General features: G+C 37.2%; 1 pseudogene; it reads right to left on the bottom strand.

The window, feature by feature from the left end:
- Positions 1-19,152: 19,152 nt before the first annotated feature.
- LOC110199180 (non-histone chromosomal protein HMG-17 pseudogene) lies at positions 19,153-19,602 on the bottom strand (annotated as a pseudogene).
- Positions 19,603-19,842: the final 240 nt, after the last annotated feature.

The raw sequence follows: 19,842 nt of genomic DNA, 5'->3' as shown, positions 1-19,842 counted from the left end.
GTATTTTTGTACCTTTTTGCACCACCCAACTCTTGACTCTTTTTTCATGAGTTTCTTGCATCACTTTCATTTTTCTTCCCAATTTTTCCTCTACCTTTTTTACTTGATTTTTAAAATCCTTTTTGAGCTCTTCTATGGCCTGAGACCAATTCATAATTTTTTTTCCTGAGGTTTTGGATGTAGGAACTTTGATTTTGTTGTCTTCTTCTGAGTGGATGTTCACCATAGTAACTCTATAGTCAGATTTTTTTTTCTGTTGTTTGCTCATTTTCCAAGCCTATTTTTTGACTTTTAACTCTTTGCTAAAGTGGGGCTCTGCTTCCAGGTTGGAGGACACACTGTTCCAAGCTTCAGGGGTTTTGTGCAGCTGCTTTCAGAGATATTGTAGTTATCTATTAGTTTTCAGTTCTTCCAATGTGGTATGATATAAGGAGTGGAGTGTGTACTACTCTCCTGACCATACCATAAATAAAAAAAAAATCAAATATCATGAAGGCACAGTCAGCATAATACAAGATTTAGCAGCTTCTACATTAATGGATGGACTTGGGATGTGATATTCTGGAGGGCAAAGGAGCTGGGATTACAACCAAAAATCACCTACTCAGCAAAACAGCATAATGCTTCAGGGGAAAAAATGGATTTTCAATAAAATAGATAACTTTCAAGTAGTCATGATGAAAACACTAGAGCTGAATAGAAAATATGACTTTCAAATACAAGACTCAAGAAAAGTATAAAAAGTTAAACAGGAAAGGAAAGTAACAAGGCACTTAATAAGGTTAAACTGTTTACATTCCTACATGGGAAGATAATACTTGTAACTCATAAGAACTTTCTCATTACTAGCACAGTTAGAAGGAGTATGTATAGACAAAGGGTACAGATATGAGTAAAATATGATAGGATGATATCTAAAAAAAAATTAAGGACTGAGAAAGAGGAATGCATTGGGAGAAAGAGAAAGGGAGCCTTCACATAGGTATCCAATAATCTTCCTGAGGCACAGGTCTTAACATGTCATTACCTTAATCAAAAAGCTTCAGGGTTCCCCTTTCTTCATATAAAGGACAAACTCCTTAGTCTGGTATTTAAGGTCTCTCCCAATCTTTACAATCTTATTTCATATGATTCTTCTTCATGGACAACACATTCTAGCCAAATTGGCCTGCTACCTATTTATCAAACTTGATATTCTGTCTCTTACCTTTGTGCATTTGCACAGGTGGTCTCCATGCCTGGAATGCACTCTCTCCCCTTCACTGCCTTTTAGAATACATCACAGCTCTGCTCAGATGCTACTTCATCTGCAAAGCTCCCCTGATTCTCCCAGTTGTCAGTGCTCTCTTCCTCCTCAGGTCACTTTGTGTTATATCTATTTGTGTACATACTGAATAATTTCCTATAGAATTTGAAGCTCTTTGAGAGCTGGAACAATTTTGGTTTGGTGTTTGTATCCCTAATTTTCAGAGATAAGGCCCTAGAAGAATGGAGGGTGGGAGATTTTTTTTTTTTAATGTGTATAGATGAGGTAGGACAGAGAAAAGGCTCCTGAAGGATGTAGGAATTGAATTGAGTCTTGAGCAAGCCACGGAAGCCAGGAGGTGAAGGTGAAAGGTGAGTGAGAACATTCCAGGCCTGGACGCCAACCAGTATAAAAGCACAGAGAAGGAAGATGGGAGTGTTGTGAGCAACGAAAAAAAAATTAGCAAAAACTTACTGATAATGAGAGCTGTCCAAAAGGAGAATGAGCTGCTTAACAGGTCAGTGGATTCTTTCTCACCCGAAGTCTTCAAGCAAAGGCCAAATGTCTATGGTAATTTTCAAGTAAGTATTTTGTTTTTCTTGTATGGATTCAAATAGATGGTCACTAGGGCCCCTCCATCTTATATTTTATGATTTTATGACTTCACATTTATTTCCATTAAATTTCATCTTACTAGATGCTCATCTTTTATCCCAAGGTGAGATATCCCTCCCAGTTCTGTGATACCTGTAAGTTTAATAAACATTCCAACAATGATTCCAAATCATTGACAAAAATGTTGACTAGTATAAGATCAAAGATGCAGTCATATGGTACTGTACTAGAGACCATTCTTTAGTTTGGCAGTGATCCATTCACAGCTTCTGGTCTGATCAAATGACACTAGTTCCACATTTTCCTAACTGCATTAACATGGATCTCACATCTGTCCATTGTATACATAATGACACGTGAAATAAGGAACCTATGATGCTTTGCTTTGCTTCTTTTTGTTTCCCCAGAGCTTAGAACAGTGCCTGACACATAGTAAGTACTTAATAAATGTTTATTGATTGATCTTGTGGAGGGTGAGATTTGAGCCAAATCTTGAAGGAAGCCAGGAAAACCAAGAGGTAGAATGAAAAGGGGATGATATTTGTCAATTGATTTATATTCTAAAGGGTATTATTGTGCCCTGAAATAATGAATTCAGCTTCTAAAATATTTCAACTTACTCCCTGGGATAGGATTGAGTGAATATGCTTCTTAGGTTTCTTATGGAAACCACTGACTCATTGTGGTCAAAATTTGTGTGGCTTTTGGCAACTATCTATACAGTAGGAGCAACAGTTCCAGTGACAAATGAATGCTTTTGTGGATATACTCTTCTATTAGTGAGAACCGAAATCATAAAATCTCAGAGTTGGAATGAATCTTAGAGATCATTTAGTCTAACTTTTTAATTCTTGTAAGAATTCCCTTTAAAGTATGCCTGTTTCTTCTTGAGTGTCTGAATTTTGTTTTCTGTTTCCTGCAGTCTTTACCAATTTGTTCTAGTTTTGCCCTTAGAGCTAAGAAGAACAAGTTTTACCCACGACAATTTCTCATCTGTATTTACCTTGTGATATTTGGAGACAGCCATTATTTCCAACTGCTCCCCTATGTCTTCTCCTTTCTGGGCTAAATGTTCCTAGTTCCTTTAACTATTCCTCATAGAATCTAATTTTCAGAAGCATCCACACCTTGGTTGCCTCCCTTACTTTATCCAACTCTCCCTTAAAGCGTAGTGCTGAGGGGCTGAGCACAGTACTCCAGAGCACTTCCCTTTCTTCTTAATACACTAATTCTATTAGTGCAGCTTACATTTGCATTAGCTTGTTTTGGCAGCTACAACACACAGTTGGCTCAAATAACTATTTTTCACATGAACTTAAAATCCTAAGCCATTAGAAGGGCTGGGAGGGATATTAGAGATTGTCTAGTTCAACTTCCTCCTTATATGATCAAATTGGGACCCAGTAACAAGAAGTGACTTGCCCAAGATTTAGTGAGCAGAACCTAAGCCTCCTGACTACATTCTAGTGTTCTTTGTAATTACTCTATATTGTCTTATGCAGCCTATATAAGCATAGTTAATATTTTTAGTCTAATTACAGGATTTTACAGTTATTGCTATTATCATCTTTTATGAACAGATCTATAAAGAACTAAAAACTATTAAACACAATTAATAGAACAGCTCCAAATCACTAATAACAGGAAAAAAAATCAAAACAGCATTGAGGTTGCATTGGATACTCAGCAAACTGGTAAAGATGAAAACAAGATGGAAATAGTGAATGTTGGAGGTTTAGAAAAACGAGCACATCACTAATACATGTTTGTTCTCCCCTTATCAGCATGGAGGTTATTCTCTTTAATAGAGGAGATAGAATAAGGAAACCATGTTGAGATGATGAAGATAATGATAATAGTTAACATTTATATAGTGCTTACTATGTGCCAAGAACTCAGCCACATACTTTACAATTATTGTCTCATGTGATCCTCACAACCACCCTGGAAAAGAAGTACCATTACTCTTCATGTTTTACAAATGAAGAAACCAAGGCCAACAAAGGTTAAGTGACTTGCCCAGATTCATGCTCCTAGTAAATGTTTAAGGCTGAATTTGAACTCAGGTCTTCCTGATTCTGTGCCCAACTCTCTATCCACTGAAAGGCTTCTTAAACTTTTTCTACTTGCCATCTCTTTTCACATTTGCAGCATTTGTTGGTGTTTTGTGGGCTGAGAGCATGCATAGTGCAAAGTACACATGCTTTGTGTTCAGAACCCAGGATGAAATGAAGTTGTGTGATGTAACATGGGCAAGCCCTGGCCAGAAACACCTGATATTCATTAGATGTTTGACTTTGAATTAATTTTTGGTCTTTGCATGTTCAGAAGCTTTTTATTATTGCCAATTTTTTTGCGACCCCATATGGGGTCAAGACCCACAGTTTAAGATGTGCTGTGTGTCCTTATGAAATAGGATCAATTCGTTGACTGCTAGAATCCTGTATTAGAAACAGAAGAGCCCTCAAAGACCATCTAGGTCAATCATTTCATAGATGAGGAAACTGAGGCCCATGAAGGTAAAATGATTTGACTGTGGTTACACTGGTAGTGAGTGTCAGGATAAGATCTGAACCAAGCTTCTCTGGCTTATTCCTGTTTGCTGACAAATTTATCAGTGAATGTCACTCATTTAGCCTCAAGTAAATTGTGGAACTGATATAGGAAAGGTGGAAAGGGAAAAGCTTGAGTATGAAACATCTAGTATTGGCGTAGTTCCCACTATCTATATTTCCATCTATGAGACAGGGAGGTGAGACACTGGAGGGAATACTGGCCCTAGAGTCAGGAAGAACCGAGTCTGAATCCATCCTCAGCCACTTACTGGCTAAGGGACTTTGGAGAATCACTTACCCTTTGTCTGCCTCAATTTCCTCAACTGTACAATGGGTATAGAAACAGTACATACCTTCCAGGGTTGCTGTGAGGATCGAATGAGATAATATTTATGAAGTGCTTACTTAGCATAGTGCCTAGCACATTGTTGGTGCTTAGTAAATGCTTATTCCTTTCCTTTTTCTCCTTTCTTTCCCACTACCTTTAACCCCATCCTTGAGGTAATGAAGTAATAGTTATAGTAGCTTACAGTAGAGGAAAGAAATGGCCCAAATTGATTCAATGTCGTCTTCTTTTAATGGAAAATGTTGTGGACATTGAAATGGTAACCAAATTACTTGATTCCATATAGTTTTTACTTTCAAAATGTTTTGGAATAATCATGCGCTTATAACCATTCAGAAGAATGTGTGATTTAGTGGAAAGAATAAGAGCTTGTCATTTAGTCAGAAGTCCCACATAAGGGTAACGAGCCAGTCTTATATTGTCTTTAAACAAAGCCTGTTTCATGTTGTGATATATGAACAAAAATATACAGTGATATAAAAATAATGGGTATGTATTTATTGCTATTATTGTTAATAATACTTAATATAAATTAGTTCATAAGTGAATAAAATAGAAAAGTAAAGAAAGAGAAGGAAAAAAGAGAAAGGAGAGAAAGAGCACATTAAAAATGATTCTAACTGGGGAGGGGGAACTTTCCTCTTTTCTTTGGAGTGAGAGGAGGGGAAAATTCCAAAGATCAAGATAGCCTAGCAGAAGGAAACAGTAGAGCTCAGCTTTATCCCATTACCAAACAACCTGATTACCAAACAGTTCACTTCTTTAGATTTGAGAGGGTGGGGATGTGGGTAAAGAGAGAGAGAGAGAGAGAGAGAGAGGAGAGAGAGAGAGAGAGAGAGAGAGAGAGAGAGAGAGAGAGAAGGAAAAGCCTTAGGGGTAAGAAATCCCCTGAGGGAAGAAAGTAAAAGTGAATCTGGAAAAAAATAGTTTTGCTCAAACAAATCCAATAAAGCTAATACTAGAAAGGGAAAAAATAACTGGGGAAAACATTTTAGTAGGAAGTTTCTCTGATAAAGGTTCCATTTCCAAGATATATAAGGAACTGATTCAAGTTAAGAAGAACAAGAGACCTTCTCCTATTGATAAATGGTCTAAGAATGTGAACAGGTATAAAAAATGCTCCAAATTGCTAGTAATTAGAGAAATGCAAATTAAAGCAATTCTGAGTTCCTACCTCATACTTACTGGATTGGCAAAGACTACAAATAAAGGAAAATGATAAATGTGGATGGGACCACAGGAAAACAGGTACATTGAGGCACTGTTGGTGTGCCTGTGAATGGTCACAACCATTATGGAAAGCAATTAAGAGTTATATTCCGAATGTTACTAAACAATTCGTGCCCTATGCTCAGTATACTACCAGGCCTATACTCAAAAAGATACAAGAAATGGGCAAAGTTTCCTAGATACAAAAATTTTTATAGCAATATTTTTTTGTGTGTGTGTTGTGTGTGGTGACAAAAAAAAAATCTAGAAACTGAAGGGATGTCCATCAACTGAGGAATAATTCAATGAGTTGTGGTCTATGGTTATAATGGAATATTAGTGTGCTATAAGAAATATGAATCTAGATTATTTCAGAGACATGGAAAGACTTGTATAAATTAATTAAGAATGAAGTATGCAAAAGCAGAAGAATTTACACTACATATTAACATTTTAAAAAAACAAATAAGCTGTGAGAAAGAATGAAATGAGCAGAACCAAAACAATATATACAATAACAACATTGTAGTCAAACAACTTTGAAAGCTGTAAGAACTATGATTAATATAATGACCATCCATGATTACAAAGGACAGTGGTGAAACATTATCAGTGGTGTGCTGGAACCAGCTTGTACTGGCTCACAAGAGCTGATTGTTAAATTTCCAGCATCAGCAAACATTATACATGAGGGCCTGATGTATTATTTTCTTGATTATCTGGACCAGTACTGTTAAACTCAAATAGAAATGGATCCTGGTTGATCTCACACTGATTTGGAAAACCACAAGTTAAAATTATCTATGTTGTATTGCATTTTAATTTTTTTATTAAACATTTCCCATTCATATTTTAGTGTGGTTTAGACAACACTCTGCTGAGAGTTTGAGACTTCCAGAACTTAAGAAAGCATTGAAGAAAATATTAATAATGCAGATTAAACTTAAAAGTGACTTATGGGTAGATATTTTTTTCCCCAGAGAGCCAGCTGTTAAACATTTACAGAAATACACCCTTGCATGCTGTCTACCTCCTAACAGAGAAGTGATTGATTTGGGGAAACATAGATGTAGACATAGATGCAAGTATAGGTAGAGGCAATGTATGTATTTATGATTATATGGGTATATGTAGCTTTTAATTTATGGGTATATATATATATATATATATATATATATATATATATATATATATGGGGATATGTAGATACCCCCATACTTATACACATATATACATATATCTCTGTGTGTGTGTGTGTGTGTGTGTGTGTATACAGACAATGAAGGAATTTTTTTGCTTGGCTATGCAAATTTGTTATGTGGATTTTTTTTCCCCAATGGGATAGGAGATGGGAGGAAGCGAAGAAAGATTTCTGTTAATTATTTAAAAATTGAAAAATAGAAAGGTGAGGATGCTATAGAAACAGAATTTTACATGTACTTAGATGAGGTCACTATATTGTTAGTTTTATTTGATTTATTTACGTTAGACCTCTCCTGGAAAGGGGGTACTCTGTAAATGTTTGTAATATACAAACAAAATACATCAATTAAACCTAAAGAAACAACAACAACAACAAAGGAGAAGAGAAGGCAAGGGGGAGGCAGTACCTCTAACAGCTATTCTCCATCAATCAGGAAATAGAAAAATTGGAAGCAGGAATGGGAAGGGAAGAGAAGATACGTAGCAACAGAGACCAGCATCCAAAATGTAGTCAATTTCTTCACCTTTAAATGAGGGGTCTGGAACTGATGAATTCCTATATACCTACAATCTTGAAACTCATCCTAAAATAGTTTTTTGATTCTATAGTGGAATTTAACTGCAATCAATCAATCAACCAACAGTAATTTAAGTGCCTTCTACATTCCAGGTTTCATCCTGGGTGCTAACATTTGTTAATGTGATTGGGAAAAGGGTGATATTCATTGGCACAGTGTTAGGTAGGACATTTGAGAAAAGACCCACACTGACAGTATCAGATACTCTTAAAGAATTACATTTGTGGAATCTATAGAGAAATGATTCATTTTTGGACTGTCATCATAGTCCTGGATTTCCTTAAAGTGGAAAGAGAAAGGGAGCTAAGGAAAATAAAGATGGGAAAAGCAGATAGAACAAATCTACAAAGAGAGGATTCATGCTGGAAAACTGGTAGTTTTGAGAGCTTTGCAGGATCAATACACAATGTATTGGAATAAAATACCTTATTAACATAGAAAAATATGACCAGGAGAATAATAACTTTCAACATAAGTATGTGTACTATATTTGTATATGTATATGCATATAGATAACATATACTTACTTTTCCATTTGTATTAAAAATTTACGAGAATCATTCATACATGCACTAAATGTAGCCTCAGTGAAGGTATTAGTAGGAAACAATCAGGATTTTCCAAGTGATATTCTGTTAATAAATACTTTTTCATCACACAATTGACTGAAAATGTAGAGATTATGAATTTAGAATGTTCATTTGTCACTTATAAGAGAGATATTTCATTCAATAGCAAAAAACTGAATTAAAGCCTTCAACCAACTGTCTTCTCATCCATATATCAAAACTTTATTTAAGGGCAGAGCCAAGATGGAAGGGTAAAAGCAGTGACTCCCTTGAGATCTCCCCCAAACCCCTGCAAATACTTGTAAAAATGGCTCCAAACAAATTCTATAGTAGCAGAACACGCAAAAAGACAGAGTGAAACAAAATTCCAGCCGAAGACAGCCTGGATAGTTTATTGGAAAGGTCTATTGCTCTGGGTGGGGAGAGAAGCACCATTCAGCACGTATGTGCAGGCAAAGACCAGCCCTCAGCAAACCTGGAGCAGGCCTCAGGGGACTGAATCATGGGTAGCTGGGGCAGTTTCCAAACTTCTCAACCCACTTAGAAGGTCAGTAGGAAAAGCCTGTAACCTAGGGGAGAGAGAAGCTTAGTCCTATCCCCAGTCCTGGTTCAGCCCCAGGATAGCAGCTGCTTCCAGAGCTCTTAGACCACAGACTAAGGGGAAATTGAGTGGCTGATCAGAGGGAGATTGCAGTGATCTCTTTCCCTGGTGTTGGAGCAGGAATCTCACTTTGCCTGTGCTTAAATCTGGGTCACAGTTCTGGGTGTCAGTCTTAGGGCAAGAAGGAACGCTGGCATGGCAGACCTTGTGGTGGCTGTGAAGAGAGAATCCTCCTCATAGTTCCAAGGAAGAAAAGAGTGCTTGTGGTTATTCATAGACCACAGCCCAGGCCGGGAAAGGAGTAAACACCTCACCCCTATCATAGCACCTTGGAAGAACTGAAAATTTACAGGTTCCTAGAAGTATCTCTGAAAACAGATATGCAAACCCCCTGAAGCTTGGGACAGTACATTCTCCACAATGGAAGCAGACCCCTACCTCAACAAAGAGTTTAATAGTCAAGTAATTGGCTGGGAACAAGAGCAAACTGTGCAAAAAAAAAAAGTCAGATCATAGAATCTTTCTTTGGTGGCTAAGAAGATCAAAACATGTAATCAGAAGAAGGCAACAAAGTCAAAACTCCTACATCCAAAGCCTCCAAGAAAAAGATGAATCAGTCCCAGGCCACAGATGAGCTCAAAAAGGATTTTGAGAAGCAAGTAAGAGAAGTAGAGGAAAAACTGGGAAAAGAAATGAGAGTGATGCAAGAAAACCATGAAAAACAAGTCAACGGCTTGCTAAAGGAGACCCAGAAAAATGCTGAAGAAAATAACATCTTAAGAAATATCCTAACCTTAATGGCAAAAAGAGGTTCAAAAGGCCAATGGTGAGAAGAATTTCTTCAAAAGCAGAATTCACCAAATGGAAAAGGAAGTCCAAAAGCTCACTGAAGAAAATAATTTCTTAAAAATTAGAATGGAGCAAATGGAAGCTAATGACTTTATGAGAAAAGACATTGTAAAACAAAATCAATAGAATGAAAAAAAAATTGAAAACAATGTGAAATATCTCATTGGAAAAACAACTGACCTGGAAAATAGATCCAGGAGAGAGAATTTAAAAATTATTGGACTCTGAAGGCCATGATAAAAAAAAAAGCCTAAGCATCATCTTTCATGAAATTAGCAAGGAAAACTGCCTTGATATTCTAGAACTAGAAAACAAAATAGAAATTGAAAGAAACCACCAATCACCTCCTGAAAGAGATCCCCAAAGGAAAACTCCTAGGAACATTGTAGCCAAATTCCAGAGTTCCCAGGTCAAGTAGAAAATGTTGCAAGCAGCCAGAAAGAAACAATTCAAGTATTGTGGAAACACAATCAGGATAGCACAAGATTTAGCAGCTTCTACATTAAGGGACCGCAGGGCTTGGAATATAATATTCTGGAGGTCAAAGGAGATGGGATTACAGCCAAGAATCACCTACCCAACAAAACTGAGTATAATTTTTCAGGGGAACAGTGAAATTGAGGACTTTCAAGAATTCTTGATGAAAAGACCAGAGCTGAATAGAAAATCTGATTTTCAAATACAAGACTCAAGAGAAGCATAAAGAGGGAAACAAGACATAGAAAGCATAAGGGACTTATTAGGGTTGAACTGTTCACATTCCTGTATGGAAAGATGATATTTATAACTCATGATACCTTTGTCAGTATTAGGGTAGTTGGAGTGAAAAAATTATGTGGATATATAGATAGATAGATAGATAGGTGGATGGATAGATGGATGGATAGATGGAGGGCACTGAGTGAGCTGAAGATAAAGGGGTGATATCTGGAGAATAAAATTAGTGGGTGAGAGAAGATTACACTGAGAGAAGGAGAAAGGGAGAGGTACAATGAGGTAAATTATCTCACATAAAACAGACAAGAAAAGGCTTTTACAGTAGAGAGGAAGCGGGGGGAAGGTGAAAGGGAATGAGTGAATCTTATTCTGATTGAATTTGGCTTAAGGAGGGAATACCATACACACTCAATTGAGTATGGAAATCTATCTTACCTTACAGGAAAATAGGGAGGAAGGAAATAAGAGAGCAGGGAGATGATAGAAAGGAGGGCAGATTGGGGGAAGGGGTAATCAGAAGCAAACACTTTTGAGGAGGGGCAGGGTCAAAAGAGAATAGAATAAACAGGGGGGCAGGATAGGATGAAGGGAAATAGAGTTTTTCACAACATGACTACTATAGAAGTATTTTGCATGAGTACATATGTATAACCTGTATTGAGTTGCTTGCCTTCTCAATGAGGGTGGGTGAGAAGGAAGGGAGAAAATTTGGAACCTAAAGTTTTAAAAACAAGTGTTAAAAATTCTTTTCACATGCAACTGGGAAATAAGATATACTGACAATGGAGTATAGAAATCTATCCAGCCCTATAGGAAAATGGAAGGGGAAGGGAATAAGAGAAAGGGAGGGTGATAGAAGTGAGGGCAGATTAGGGGAAGGGTTATTCAGAATGCATGCCATCTTGGAGAGGGGCGAGATGGGTAGAAAATTTGGAACTGAAAATCTTGTGGAAGTGAATGTTGAAAACCAAAAACAAGTAAATTAATATAATGCAAAAGAAAACTTTAAGATTCCTTGAAAGACAACAGAAATAACTTCTATACATAAATATCAGGCAAAGAATAACTTAGGGAAATATTCTTACTAAAGACATTCATCATCATTTCAGAGGTTATCTAATTCAGATTTCATATTATATAGGGACTTTCCATGTATCTTGAGATCCTTCAGATGCTTTTCTTTGCATATGGCATTGGATTGGTTGAGGAACATTACCAAATCTCTTGGAAGATATTTATAACCCCTTGAAAACATTTGGCCTAACCATTCACACATTTAAAACAAAATGGATGAAGAATGTTTATCATTAAGCTATACATTGATATACATTGGATAGACAACCTATTTGGCTTTTCTATCATCTTATATATCTTGGACAGATAGTATAAATAGACAATAAATTGGGCCCAGAATTGAATAAAAGGAATAGTAGGAAAGATTCTCTTTGGAAAAGCCCTTTTAATGACCTTAAATTTCTTCTAGAAACAAAGGCCTTTTTTTTCAATACCAATATCCTATCAGCGTTATTATGTGACTATGAGTCATGCAACATTGCAACCTCCAAAAAATTAAAAATAAATATCTCATCGAAGGCAATTTTGAGGAGCATGAAGGGTGTAAGAAGGCTGCAGCAGGAAGCAAACCAGGTACTCTAAAACATCAGAGCAAAGGAGGACAAGAATGGAATTAAGAGAGGAAGAGATATATGCGGAGAGTCCATGGGCTCCACTGATGTCCTTGCTATGTATAGAAGCAGAGTTACTCTCTGTAAAACCGGAAAGAATGCCCACATCGATGAGATCATGGTTCCATTTGATGGTGTCTCAATGGGACAAACTTTGAAATGAAGTGCATTTATCAAGAAAGAAGGCTAACATCATGAAAACTGATTTCTTTCTGTAACAACTATAGATCATGTGATAGGTGCAGAATGGAAATTAGAAAAAACAAATAAACAAACATGCTTTGTGCTCCTACTCTGGTAGATTGCAAGGATTCTATTTTACATGTGCGCTGTATCACTGTATGTGATAGTTATCTGGAAACATTAAAATGGCTCTGCTGGTTTTCTGGAAATTACTTTTATATTCATCAGAATTCTCAAATCATTAGCAACATGAATTTACTTGAACTGTCCCAGCAGTTCTAGTAAATTGGACTATGAGAACATTAGGGGGAAATGGGTATTGTATCAATAAATTAGAAATTATTTAAGTAAACTATATCTTCAATTCATAAATAATGTCTCATATAGCCATAATTTTTTTAGATTAAAATTAGAAAATGTTGTTTTGTTTAAGTTTGGTTTCACAGTGGACACAGGAAAGATGCACTCAAAAATAAAAGCCACTATCATATTAGAAATATTTTGAAGCCCTCTATCATGTTGACAACATTCTTTTCATTATTTATCAGTGTACTTCTATAGAGCAAGATAAAGCCCTCAAAAATAAAATTCTAAACTTCTATTATGAAAATGTTAACCCTTCTTTAATTATAGTTGGACAAAGGGAAGGCTGAAATAGAATAACACATTCACTTATGAATTCTAAACAAATGTGTATACTTGCTTAAAATATTTATTCATTTTTCTTTGCAGAATTACACATGAACTGTTAAGCAAAAAGCCACAGACCATTTAGATAGGCATTTTTCTATAGCCTCCATATCAATTCTTAGAATTACTCATTTATCACTATCCCAGAGCACAGATTTAAACTCATCACTTCCCTGCTCAAGAACCTTCAGTAGCTCTTATTGCCTTTCAGAGAAACACAAATTCCTCTATTTAACATTTAAACCCTTTATACTCTGACTTCTGCTTACCTTTCCAGGCTTGTTGAACATTACTTTCCTTTATGTATTCCAGCCCCATTTATTTATACCCTTTATACAAAGTTCCATATCTTGTACCTGTGTCTTTCTATGGGTTATTCTCTACATCTATGATGCTTTCCCTCCTCACCTTTATCTCTTTAGATTCATGGCTTTCTTCAGTGTTCAACTGAAGTATGACCCTCTATGTAAGGGTCTTTTTGATCTCACAAGTTTCTAGTGCCCTCTCCTTAAGAAATTCATTTTTTTTTAAACTTTGTATATGTAACGCATTAATGTACTTGGGGATATGTTGTTTCTTCTAGTAGAATATGAGGTACTTGAGGTCAGGGACTTTTTCTTTTCTTTCCCTTGCTTTTTGTCTCCAGAATCTAGCCTAGTTCTTGATCCACAATAGGTCCTTATTAAAGGTTTTTGAATAGTTTAACCCCACTGTTCTTATATTGGCCAGATGAGACAAATATGAAATTAAGCAATTAAAAAAATAGTTGGCAAAAAAAGATAGATTAGTCATCATTCTTGAAACATGTTTATAAATGTAAGCTACTAAAAAGAATATGGGACAATCACACATTTATGCCATTTTAACTCTGGGAGAGGTGCACATGTCAGAGGGCTTATACAGAAAGCTTTAAAACATTCCCATTTTTTTAAAAATCATAGTTATAACATTGAAAGGGCTTGAGTCCAAGCCCCAAAATTTAAAAAAAAGGAAATTGAAACTCAGATATGTGGTATGACTTATCTGAGATCACATAGTAAAGTAATTAATGGCAGAATCAGGATTAGTACCTGTAACTTGACTGCTAGTCTATTTTAATTTTTTTCCCTTAATAGATTTTATTTTTTTCTAATTACATGTTTGACTTCTAGTCTAAATAGTACATTCTTTATATACATTAATGAATAAAGTATTAATTTAATAATTTCAAAGTTCTTTACTTGAAAATGATAAAGATAAACCCTTAGATATGAAGAGTATTCTTGAAGAACGCAAAGGTCAGAAATTTAGGACCCTGTATCTATGAAGAGAGAACCATTGCAACTTAAATTTTTTTGGAATTGTGCCTTTCTCCCTGAATTGCTGTGAAAAAAGATTGGACTCTTGGAGTCAAAGAAATAATTCTAAAAAAGGAACACTTCCCCCTCTTCAAAGCAAACAGAAAACAGATGGGATAATAGTCAAGTGATAAAACACTATATGCTATAATATTGATTGCTTTTGGTAGAAAGCAAGCAAGCGTGTTGATATACTGTCTTTTCCCCTCCGAGTTATTTGTCAAACTGACTTGGACTGTGTCTACACAATGCCCAGCATTCAGAATTTTCCTAATATCTGGATTTAGGCCTCATGTGGACACAACATTAGCCAAACTGCACCTTTCATCATGAGACCTTAGGGAGACCATTCATGTAATTAAAACATTCTATAAACCATAAAATCAGCAGCAGTGGCCACAGGATTTTATTTCTTGTCAGAGAAATAAATAGCCCTGGCGAGGCCTCCTTAAATTTTGTACCTAAAGACCTAGACATACAAAGAGTGTATGAACTGTGTTTGCACATCAGCTACTTGATCATATATAAAGAGCCAGAGATTGAGGATACACAAATGTCAATTATTCTAGATGGGCGCAACCAAATGAAAGGGGGAAAAAAAGCATCTGTTTGGGCTAGAGGAAATTTAAGTATCTAAAATAAATATACATGAGTCTGGGCACCTGAAGGAACTTAGGTTGTTCGATGACTGGAAAAAAAAAATCCCTGATTTACAGTCAGTTTTTGACCTTTACAGCTTCCACTTCCTCTGCTTGTCTGGCTGGTGTTCTGTTAAACAAGAAAAGCGTCGTGACCCGTAATTGCGGGCAGATTCACAGCAGGTTTGGAGGAGCTTTTTTAGCGCTGGTGTCCGAGTGCTTTCCATCTGCTGCTGCCTCGTGTGCTTCCCACGGGGGGACCAGGCTAATTTTTCAGTCAATTAGCAGAAGGGCTGCTTTTGTTCTCCAAGTGTACCCCCTGGGCTCTGCTTACACTCTGGACTCGGCATTCAGATATATGTTTGGAAAAAAGCATATTGTGTTGTTGTTGTCCTTTTTTTTCCCATGACCTTTATGACACTGTTGGGTAAATGCTGTCTCCAGTAATCCCAAGCACTTGAATTAAGTCTTACAAGCAATGACTTTGTGGGTTTTGTTTCCTTGGAGGGAAGGAGAGAACATTAAAAAAACAAAACAAAACAAAACAAAACTATATGACATGTAGTCAAAGAATTAACAATTCAGTTTTTTTTAAACTTCCTTTTGTTTTGTTTGTTTATTTATTTGGTTTCATTACTCAAAAGAGGCTAGAGTTGGGTGGAAATAGGAAGTGGATGATAAAACAGATTTATTACACAGATAACTCTTCATTCAGTGTCTCAATCCTCACATCTAGGGGAGTAAATTCAGTTCTGACCAGTGTAGGTGGAGGTGTGAGCTGGTGTAAACATGTTTCATTCAGTTTTGAGTCATCCCCTTCTTTTACTAGTCCAATAAAACCATACAAAATAGAAAGGGGAAAAGATTGGGTCAGGTTTATTTTGTGATTGAACTGGGGAATGAACAATTCAAACTGGACCCTTAAGCCCACCGTAGAGTGAATCCAAATTGCACCAGGGTTCCAATCTTCCCTAGTAAACTTGAGTTCACAACCTGAAGCCACTCTGGACCTAAACTACTTTTGAGGGAGAAAAGGATAATATTTTACAACTCACCTGATCAAATGCTACTTGGCCTTGGCCCACAAAAGAGTGGCTCAAATGGTCTGTGATAATTTCTTTTTCATAAGTTCAATTTCAATTTGTTCCAACAAACATTCATAGTGTGAGTACTAAGTGGAAAGCACCATTTGAAAAAATATATCGGGGTTTGGACATTTAACATCTAAGAGCAAACAACTAAAGTCAATGTAATCATTCAAAATCTAATTTTTAGCAACTAAATTTCATTAACTGAATTTTATATCCCGCTTACATTTCTGTGGATTGACATATGTCTGGAATGTATAGAAATAAACCCTCTATTTGTTTGTGTGCTCTTTTTATAGAGGTCTATGAATTTAAATCAGGACCTTGCCTGTATATTTTTCCAAAAGTGAGATGTCTTTTCCTTTACTAGTGCTAAATATGACCAGAGATCAACAATACAGCTTGACTTATTCTGTAGAAGAAAAGGAAATATTTACAAGGAGTATGCAGATATTCAGTACTGATATGTTGATTTATGTTTCAATGGCAAGTATTAGTAATATTAATTCCATTAAACATACTTAAATTAAATGTGGTTAGGAGAATACTGAAAGTCCCCATATCTCAGAAATTTCTTCAGTTCTGAGACCATCCTTGTGTCCTGATCAGGCACAAATGTGATTCTAATTCACCAGCATATGTTTAGCTGAGATATTGAGCCCTGGTTAGTGCCACTCTGAAGGAGTAAAGTTTTTTTTTTTCTTATTTCCTTGTCTCTGTTCCACAACCGTTTTGCTACTTTTACTGCAGGATGTCAAGCAAGTTCGGCTTTCCGTAACCTTTCATCTGCCCAGCCTCTTGGCTATATCTTTCTATAGTTAATAAATATACTTTTCCTCAGTGTTAAGCAATAAAATATTCACTGGGTCTGAGCTGGGGTTAACAGATTTCTGAAAATTTTATTGCGTGACAGCCTGTCCTGCATAATCCCCTCAGCTGTCTCATGTTCTGGGGCAGGAATGATCTTATGTGTCACTCTAATAGTCTAGAATTACACTTGTATCACTGTCACCAGCATATGGGGCTGTGTATACCCCTAGGCCCAGCTCCCTCTCTTTCACGGCATTTAAAATGATAACATTTGGCAAAGCCAGTTTTGACAGAAAGTGAACTCTCCTTTCTGCATTTGTGACAAAGCCGGTCACCAGAGGCCTGACACTGAGCAGCCAATCATCATGCTCTTTACTGGATAATGATAGTGGGTTTCACTCATCTTAATAACCGCCTCTGTGCAAAGGGAGACTTGAGTGCAAGTCCTCACTTAATTATACAGTCTTCATCTGAAGTGCTTTATTCATGGGAAGGCTTCAGCTGTGCAGGCATTAGCAGAATTCCCCTTTTTCAACCCCTCTGACTAAATATATCGATTGCATGACCAGTAATCGGGGCAGCAAGGATTTAAGGAAGATAATACCTAGAGAAAAGGGCACTGTCAGCCTTCGCCCAAAGGGGAGGAAAGTGAAACAGTGTGAGGAGCACCACAGCATACCAACATCATTCTGATGAGGGCTCTGAATTCATTACCATACCAGACCCCATTTATACTAATGGTTCATGGAGAGGGGAGCAATAATGATATTAGTGACACTAAATAAAAGAGGAAAGAGAGCAGATTGCACAAGAATGACACCATAGACCAGATCTGACAATTTACGGTTCTGAAAGAAATAAAACGCAGACGTAATAGCTCCAACCAGCACTTGTTGCTGGAAAGAATAATGAATATCATTTGTTGATGAAGCCACCTTTGCCACAGCAACCCTGCTGTCACAATATAGATGAAAAGGAGATGGCAGCTGGCCATGGTGTCATCTTTTAAGAGCACTTAGTTCTTTGACTTTCCTGCTTTTCATTTCCTGCTGCTATTTCCCCTTTCTAACCTACCTGTTCTGACTTGGCATTCATTTCTTTCTAGCTCCAGCTTCTGTGTGTTTATCTTACTTATAAAATGGGAATAATAATACTTGTCCTCCTTCTTTCACAGGGCTGTCACAAAGAAAGTGCTTTGTAACCATGAAGCCCCATAGATAGAAAGGTGAGCTGTCATTATTCATCTGTTATGGCTTGCTTTGAGCAACTCCTGGGCCTACAAGTCCTGTGGCCTACAGAATGATGGTTTGTAGCAGTCCTCATCAGAGAAGCTGTCCTTGGTTCTTGGAGTTTGGGAAAGGCTGACAGTTTGCCCTACCAATTTGGAGAGGTTGGAACTCACAATGATGGATATCTACAGGTGCAGGTGTAACTCAAAAAGCCCAAAAGGCCACTTTACACTGTGTACCGTTAAAGGCTTCCTTCTAGTTTCAGGCTGTGGTTACTTTTTTTTCCACAAACTGTATCCAGCTTCATTAAAGATACTTTTCATAAACAATCATGGTAGTTCAGGCAGGACATGGGCTATGATCGTCAACAACAACAACAGCTTTCAAACTCCCCTCCTGCATGGACTACCAAAAACATAAAGTCACTATAAAACCCAATGAAGAGTCTTTATTTTATACTTTAAATAGGGAAAGTTTAGAGTGAGGGTGGACACTTTCACATTGAGTGTATATTGTTTAACAGCTTTTTACCCTGACTTTGAGGAAATGAAATGAAAACTGTAGAATTCTTAATTGGAAAAGACCCCCAATATGAAAGGAACTTAGGCTCTTTTGGGGAGGCCTCCTCAGGGCCATAATTCAAGTCCAGATTACCTGAAAGACTGGTATCCAACACAATTGATTTGGGGGTGGGGGCAAGGAGGGAAGCAGGGACAGGTCCTGATAGGCCCCTGGGTTTGGAGGAGTCAAGTTGATGCTTATGGCAGACAGGGAAGAAGTACAAATTTTTGAAGTTATCCACTCCTACCCCTACCAGACAGGCTGAGGGTATCAATGTTCATATCTATGTATCTGGTGGGGGTGTATGTGTGTGTGTGTGTGTGTGTGTGTGTGTGTGTGTGTGAGCCTTCTCTTGGTATTCAAGAGAAGTTCTCTCAAAAACAAGGAGGAGAAGAAATCCCCACCATTTCAACCCAGCTTCTGAGGCATTCTAATATCTGCCCCATTCCCCCAAAACAACAACAAAGCGTTCTGTGTGCTAACAACATAGCTTTAAAAAAAAAGTAAAACAAAATTCCGCATTTTTATAAAACTTGATTAAAAAATAGTATTTCAAACTGTACAGTCACCAGAAGTACACAGTTATCAAAAATTCACGCAATTCACTTGGCATCTCCAGCACCTTCAGCTTTCTGTGCCTGGTCTGTTTTGCCATCTCCATTCTCTGCAGGGTTGTTCCCATCCTTACCAGAGTCAGCCTTTCCCTTTTTTCCTTTGGGTAACTTCTTTCCCTTCTTTGCAGGTGCCTTTTTCTGTTTGGGTTGTGCCTTTGGAGAAGCAGGTTTAGCAGATAACCTTGCTGATCTCCTTTCATCCTTAACCTTGGTCTTGTCTCCCTTAGCATCTCCTTCAGCCTTTCTCTTGGGCATGGTGGTGACGGGGGAGGGGCGGAAGCAGCGGAGTCTGGGTGCGGGTTGCAGCGGCGGCAGTGGCCAGTCCGGAGGTCACTTCCGTCTCCTCTTCCTCACACTGCTTCTGCAGTTACTTTTTATAGCAGCTAATGTAATTTTCAATTACATTTCTTAGACTTGGTATTGGCTTCATCCCTTTTCTTTAAAAAAAAAAATGAAAAAGACATTTTCTTTATTGGATGGGCCATGGCTCTGAATTGACATAACATTTCTTATATCAAT

The sequence above is a fragment of the Phascolarctos cinereus genome, unplaced genomic scaffold (assembly GCF_003287225.1).
Source record: "Phascolarctos cinereus isolate Bilbo 61053 unplaced genomic scaffold, phaCin_HiC Scaffold_4;HRSCAF=312, whole genome shotgun sequence".
Lineage (NCBI taxonomy): Eukaryota > Metazoa > Chordata > Mammalia > Diprotodontia > Phascolarctidae > Phascolarctos > Phascolarctos cinereus.
This window is presented reverse-complemented; position numbering and strand designations above follow the sequence as displayed.